The sequence below is a fragment of the Athene cunicularia genome (genome assembly GCF_003259725.1).
Source record: "Athene cunicularia isolate RWA chromosome 5 unlocalized genomic scaffold, athCun1 chr5_part1, whole genome shotgun sequence".
Lineage (NCBI taxonomy): Eukaryota > Metazoa > Chordata > Aves > Strigiformes > Strigidae > Athene > Athene cunicularia.
The window spans coordinates 29,620,969-29,629,294 of NW_020799101.1; positions in this window are offsets into that span (position 1 = coordinate 29,620,969).

Here is an 8,326-nt window from a genome sequence, read left to right on the forward strand (position 1 = left end):
GCGTTCTTGAAGTCTGTACTCCGAAATCTCCTCTGATGTGTTTTGATAGGCTGCTTGCTATAGCTTGGTCTGTGTCCTTGTTACCTTGGTCTTGTTGTCTACTCAATTCTTTCATAAGAGAGCCTCAGGAAAAGGACTGAAATATTTAAATGAAAACAAAAATAAAAATGGTTATGATGTATGCTGCCATCTCATTGTTCCCTCAGCCCTTTATGCTTCTTTCCAGCTTTTTGTCTATTAAACCCACAAGGCAGAAACTAGTTTATATTTCCTTTATATAGTGTTGGCACATTTGGGGCCCCATTCCCAGCTGACCCCCTATGCAGTACTGTCATAAATATTATTAACAGATGGTGTTAAGATATAATGGGAAATTCTGTCTTGTAAAGCAGTAAGAACAGAACAGCTACATTAAAATCTGGCAAATTCAAAACTGATTCAAGTGCATTCATCCTATGAGTCCAGTTTCTCTTTTACTGCAGCATCATGTTTTTGAAGTAATTTAGAAGGGTTCAAAGTGAAATTAGACACTTATATGGTTTGAAGTAATTATCCAGAATTCCCATTTAAGTAATAAACTCTTCTGGAAAAGATAAACAACCCCATGGTTAGTGAGCATGTCAGCTTGTGCAATTTTAAATTGTAGGTCAGTAGTTACAAATATTCTGTCCTTATTTTTATTTTTTTAAAAACATAACTGAATGTGTGATCTGCAGGGTCAAACTATGCCATGAGAATCACATTTTTTGAACAGATACAAAGCTCATAGTTTTGATAAGAGAGTAATGAGATTTTTCAGATTAACATAATGTATGGTTAATAATTATGAAACCTAAGGATGTTGAATTCCTAGCATCTGGCACTCTCACAATTGAAAACAACTATTCACACAAATGGCCTGGAAATATTAGCTAGGTCCCAAATGACATATTTATTCATTAATAATTAACAATTATGATAGACACAATATGAGTCTTATTCTAAGTTCTTACTAGTGACATTTAAATAAGGTTGTCCTGATGTGAATAACTAATACAAATTCAATATGATCTATGTGCTTGAAAAAACTTTTTTTTATTCCTCTTTCTGTTGGAGGCCAAATCCTAAAAAGTGCTGAGTAATATCACTTTTCACTGGCCTTACAGGAATTACAGGTATTCAATCTATCTCAGATTGATCCTTTGAAGTATAATACAAAGTCTGCAGTTTTTAATTTATTTTTCTTTTTCCTGGCTCCAAAAAGATCTTTGGCAGCCTGGAAATTCATTCTCTATACTTCAGGAACTCTGCAAGTTCTAAGCAGGATGAATTTGAAAATGTTCATTAAAAAACAGACTTCAGACCAGCTCCATCTCATACTCATCCCTTATATAAAACACTTACAAACTTAGGTATATTTCAGTGGTTCTTGGGACAAAACAGAACTCTGGAGTTTCTGTAAAAAGGTGGCATCCTTGTGTATTATCTGCCTCTTTCTGATTTGTGTATCCATCCTGGAATACTGATTTCTGACATCTTCTGTTCCAGCGATTGGCAGCTTGTTAAATGCTGTGCCTTTTGTACTGCTTTATTTATATCTGCTATTGATTCACAATCCATTTACTGAAAGAAGCCATTTCTGAATGACATGATGGACCATACTGATGAAAAAATTGATTAGAATTATTTCTTCAAAGCCAAATGCTCATTCCTTTCTGCCATGAATATATGCTTTTAACAGATGACCTGACACTGCTTTAAATAGTTTCTATTCTATGACTAGACAAAAGCTTAAATAATTATCCGGTTCTATACTTAGAGAATATCTATTGGAAAGTGCTTAATATTCACCACTTCTTGAAATAAACTCTAAAATCAGGAGTCATCACTATGCTACTCTGATGTGGCCTCCAATTCAGCTGTCACACAGTAATCATTATATCGGGTTTTTGCAACCTTGTTTGCAGCATACACACCCAGTGTGTCTAAGCTGAGCGTGCATGGACTATGAACTGTGCTCATAAAACTAATGAGGTCAGGTGCAGTAGCTTGTTTTCTAGTCAGCAGTATTCCTACTTCCTTCCCATCCCCTTTGTGGAAATATTTACCTCTGCTGCTACATGCAGTATGCAACATACAAATACTAATCTAGAATTGCAAGGTAATAAACAGAATGTAGCCCAGTAATACTAGTAACAATGCTGCAACTGTATTGCTGTTGCTAGTAACAGTCCACAGGCTTTGGCCTGAGTTTACCAGACCTCAGGAGAGAGGTTTACCACATGTGCTTTGAACTTTCCCAAATCTTCCTGGAGCTTTGGTTTTACGTGATTTAGCTGTAACAACGATTTTTTCTAATGACAGGAGATTATGGCTAATTTATTTTGCTTTGTATGGTGTAACCACAGCTTTTATAGAGATGTTAATAATAAGTAGTTATTCTGTGTAGAATGATATATTTATGACCAACATGTTACAGTGTACAGAAATAAAGGCCAGTTAGAACAGCAGCAACCTTGAGAAGTGAAGATACCAGCTGCAGTGTAGAGTAGAGGCATGGGATGGTAAGAGATGGGGCACAGGCTGGCACTGGAGACCCCAAGGTGGTAAACTTGCCAATGGTCAGTTAAAGACATGCAGACCTGGAGCTGGACAAAACTAGTTTTAGGGGTAAAAAGAGAGAAGAAAGAACAAGTAACAAGATAAATAAAATACAAAGTATATACTTGCAGACCAGTGAAGAAAAAGCAAGGTGTAAAACTTTATTAGAAAACTTTATTATAGAGATATTTCCAAAAGAGAAAAAAAGGAGAAAAAGTAGAAGAAACCATAAACACCAACGTCATTCTCCTACTGGCACAGGACCCTGGATGCTAATGATCTGCTGTCTTCCCTCCACCAAATGAAAGCCACAGGGAGGTGAAAGGATAAGCGTGACACCAGGAGAAGGCACAGGTACTAGGTAGTGCATGTGTAACAATTTTAACTAGTAGTATTATTGAGACTTTCCATTCAATTTATTTTTGTTTCCTTTTTTTTTTTTCTGCAATAATTAGATATGGACTACTAATAATTCTTCGGTTAGGTTGCTAAGGTTGCAACTATACTACTAATAAATTCTGTGTGACTTTGCACATAGGGTGGGTTTCTTTTTGCCTGTAAGAAGATTTTGCACATAACAGCTCCTGCAGACTGTTGCTTCCCCACGTTGAAATGGCACTCACTTGATGGACTGCTGGATATTAGTTAGCTTTTGTGATGTTATTCACTGGGTCCTTTAAAGCAGCTGTGATGTCTGATCTCATTTACCACAAAAACTGCATGAAAGTTTATTTCTTCATTGTGACTCAATGCAACCACTGCTTTTTAGCCCCTTCTTGAGAACAATCAGTTCTATCAGTCTGAGGCATGTACTTAGATTTAAAAATATGATCTGGTGAACCTCAATTTCACCTCTGGTATAAAAACAGCTTGTTTGAGGAGGGGGTATGAATCTTTTAAGCCTCCATTATTTTCTGCTTTTAGTCTCTAACAGTTTCTTCTTTGCTATATGGTCTCCTTCAAAAACATTACACCTTCCTGAAGCCAGAGTAGCAGTATGCCAGAGTGGCCTCCAGAAATGCACAGCTCTGTTACCTGAGGTCTCCTCCTATGTGATGGGCTTAATTCCTTAACTTCTTTGCATCTCAGTTCTCATCTAATAAACGGGTATTGCGTTTTTTTCACTGTGTCACTACTTAAGACTGTGCATTGAGCAAAACAATGACTATCACTATGTTTAGTGTATTGCACAGCACAGTGAGGCTGCACATCAGTGAGATCCACCAGCTACTTTAGAAATCAGGTCACAACTGCTGGATGAGAACAGAAATCAGAGCTGCCTCCTTAATCTCTTTCTTGGGAAAACAGCACCTAAAATTTGAGACTCTTTCTAAAGATTTTAGTGAATTTAGTATCTCCTATTCCTTTTTTCTCCTATTTTCTTGAAGTTCCTTGAAAGCAACTCAGAATTTGGGAATCCCTACAATATTCTGCTACCAGAAGTTCTGTGCAAGTACAGTTGAAAAGTAAATGGTGTATGTGGACAAGAGAAAGAAACAGCAGTTAGAATAGCTTGAATAATACGAATGTATTGCACATTTTCTATTTAAACTAATGCTGTGCACTAGTTCAATTACTGCCAGTGTGTGGCTTTGGGCAAAGCAATTTTCTGCTCCACTTTTTCCATCTGTGAGACAAAGAAAGAGTGAAAACGGAGGAAAAAGAGGTTTAAAACCACTACCTTTTTCCTCTTTTACTAAAGGCAAAAAATGACCTCTGGTTCTCTTTTTGCATTGGAAGACGGTACACTCACCTCTTTTCACCTTTGCTGGAGCTACAGGAGTTTGCCTTTCACTACACTTTACTTTAGCCTCTGTCTCACAAATGTGAGTTGAGCTAATGTTCACGAGGCACTTTGAGCACCTCAGTGAACAGTGTGGTATCACTGCAAATAACACCCCATACTAGTCCTAAAACAGGAATGACACAGACAGCATGGAAAAGCAAATAAATGGTATTCCTTTTGCACTGTTCTAGTTCACATATATTTATGTATCTTGTTACTCTGAATTTAAGATTACATTCTATTCACTTTCATTGTATTTGCCTGTGTGAGTGCTGCAATATATGCCCTGTTACGGCAGCATGTATTAAAAACGTGCAAGTAAGGAGCTTAAGGCTATTTAGATGTGCTCTGTTAGAAAAGAGATTGCAATAAAGGTTTTGGATTAACAGTGAAAGCAAAAGGTTCTTGGGAAGCCTTAATATTCAGTTGGCAATCCATCTCTAGATCTCATTAATGTGCAGCTAATTCTTGTCAGAATACTTTATCCAGGATTCTTCAGGTATTTAATTTTAAAATTTAAAAAATTATGATATTATTTTTTTACCACTGAAGATTGATCATTTATTCACCCATTGAACTCTTTGAGATGTATGTGCCATGGTTTCAGCAGGACTCGTTTCCCTTTCTTATTTCCCACTTCCATTTTGGTAGCTGTATCTAACATTATCTAGGCCTTCATGATATTTTTATTTACATTTTAGGATTAAAAATAACAGCAAAACTGTGTAATTGCCTGGCAGGCCTTGTATTCTTGGTTAGTACAGAGAGCAACTCTACTGGAAATAAAATAAATCTAGCAGTATTTAAGCATGAAATAAAACCATATATTATTTTTTATATTAAATGTGTAAAAAAGAAACTTTCACAACTAAGGCTGTGCAAAAACTAGGACAGACCAAACTGCACTGGATTCTACATACCTCCAGAAAGCATCTACTCCAGGGACCTGAATGTTTCACTTTGGTGATTAGAAGCACTTTACTTAGTTAGTGTCTTGATTGAGGGAGCACTGATGGACAGCCATGGCTGCTGAGAGCTGCAGTTGTAATGTTTACAGGCAGATTAATAATTTTACCAGATTAAAGCCAAATGTAAACTGCCTGTTGCTGTTGGTGTAATTGTTTGCAGAATCAGACCTTAATGATCTGACTCCATATTTAAATAGGTGTACTGAGTGTATAATGTAATTGCAAAAATAAAGTAAAAATAAATGTTTAATCTTATAATTAACCTGAAGACATTAATTTTTACTGGTTTTAAAATATAATGGAATTTGGGTTTGTTTGCTATGTAATTATTCGGTGATGTTTCATCTGCTTTAAATCAGGCCCCTATTCCTCCAGTTCTTACTCATGCATAGACAGTCCCACTGAATTCAAAGGAATACATTATTTTCTCTTCCTCTGGAGTCACTGAGAGAAGCTGCAAGAAAGAAAATATTTAGCTCAGAGGCATATGTGACTATAGATATTCTACTATGACTGGAATTTGTATGACAGAATTGATTCATGCTCTAGATCAGTCAACCCACTTTACCAAAATAGACTTAACTAATGTGAAGACTAATCAGTAGGTGTGTGCATTGCAATTATTTGCCAGTTGTTTATTTTATTAAGTAATTTGCTATTGAAGCTCAGTCAGGACTTATGGGGAAAGGGGAATTGAATTAATACACGGTGAATACATTTAAATGTCCTATTTTTGTCTGGTTTAGAACAGAATACTCTAAACTTGCATGACTATTTTTAAATTTCATACTGAAAAGGCAAAAAGATAAAAATGGCATGTATTACTGCTGAAGTAGATGTTAATTTGAATCAGTGCATGGTTAACATTCTGTCCAATTTAGGGAAAAAAATAATATTAAAGAATCAAGGTTAGCTATATATCCAACAAATACAGATATCTACCCTTATATAAGCACTGCTGACACGGAGCAACCCTAAAGCCAGAGTAGCTGGTGATGGGGGGAGCATCCTGCATCAGTATCTCGTAATTCCAACTGATTCATACAAGTTCAGCATCAACACAGTATTACTTAGAGCTAATACCATGTATACTGGGGGCTGGGCAAGATCATTCTTGGGAAGATCTGAGCAAGACTGTGTTTCTTACTGGTGATGTTTTGTCTTGGCCTGTGCTTGCGTAAAATTCAGCATTAGGAGATAGTAATCTTGAATGGGTCTCTGCCTGTTACCACAACAGTGAATAATAGGAGCAATAACAATAATAACAGCAATAATCTTCTAAAAATCAGTCTAGATTTCATTTTGTTTGTTTGTTTCTGAGTTAAACATGATCAATCCTTCAGAAATATTACCAGGTCTTTCTGTTACCTCAGAACTGTCAGAGCAGCCTTTGTTTTTCTGGAGTTCATTATGGAAAACGTCATAGCACCAACAGTCTTTGAATATAAATTGTTCACTTGACCTTTCTCACAAGTTGAATGGCAGATGGCTTTATGCTGAGCAGCGGCAACTCATCTTCCGATCAAAATGAGGCTAACTGAGTAAATAGCTCTTTCTTGGGGGTGTACAGTTTTTTTGATACCAGGAGTTGACACCTTTATACCAGTAGGAGTTTGTAGAATTGATTTCTCTGAAATATACTATGGAAATAGTTTTCTGCTTCAGGTATGAGGCATTTATGTATTCTTCATTACCACATCCATTGGCAGAATTCTTTTGTAAAAGGTCATTGCATCAGTGCTTGTGTTTCTTTATCACAGGCAATGTAGTAAAAATGAAACCAGTGTCCATATACGGTAATGCAGCCTGGTGCTCTTGGCATCTATAGCAAAATGTAATCAGGCAGTTCCGTGTGCACTTTTTGAAATATTCCTCAGTGCCACCATCTACTGAATACAAATGTTCACAGAAGATCACACTGTACGTAAACTTTACATACTGAACCTATCTGAAGATGAGTTTACAAGCCTATGTAAGGGCTAGGCACAGTTTTGGCTCCTATGCTCATGCATCCCAGTCATTATTCCCTCCCCACGATGATTTGCACCACTTCAAAGAAGATGGCCTCAGAGAACTCTGTGGAGAGGAATCTGTTTTCCACTCAGAGGTTTAACCAATGTCGCCCTGTGGGAATAAGAAGACAAAAGATCATCTTTAAGATTTGTCTAGACAAAACCAGTCTCTGATTCCAGAAGGCATTGTTTCTTCATCAACTTTGTAGCAGCAGCTAAGGTAGCAGAATTGAAATGGAACGTCTCAGTTCCACCAAACTAACTTGTGGCCAGCAGAAACCAGACCTGATGTCTGTCTTCCAGTTTGTTCTGCTAGCTAGTTGGTGGGATGCAAAACAGTCCAGACATGGCTGGGCATCAGCTACAAAACTACAGTAAGATTATTTTTGCTTATTTTTAAACTAAAAAAATGGTTGAGAAACATATATTTTCCCCTTATTAAGACAGAACTTAAACTCTGATGACAGAATTCAGAGAAGAAAATCCCCCCAATAGAAATTTTTTCATGACCAGTGAATTCGCTTATGAACTTTTCCAAGGATGGACGTCATTCCCAGCAATGTAGCAACCTCTGTCAGTTGGAGCACTTATGCAGCAGGAAAAAAAAAACAACAAACGAACCCCAAAAACAAAACGGGGAAAATCCTAGAGGAGCCCATGTCAGACCTTGTCAGTAAGATGCAGAATGACCCGGTGACTTAGGATCCTGTCTCGATTTGCGTTCAGAGCTTACACTGGTGACACCCAAGCGTAACAACTTTTGACAAATGGTTAAGAACGTAAACGGGCGGTTTGTTACTGTACTGGTGTGGCACCAGGGGCTCTGTCAGGAAAGTACAGAGGGTGCCTGTGGAGTGGAGTGAAATCAAGTCATGACAGACTCTGATCACCAGGTACAAAAGTACAAATCTCAGCAGTGCCAACTGAGCTACCTTAAAAAAAAAAATTAGCTATCATCTTTAAAAAAAAAAAAAAAAAGG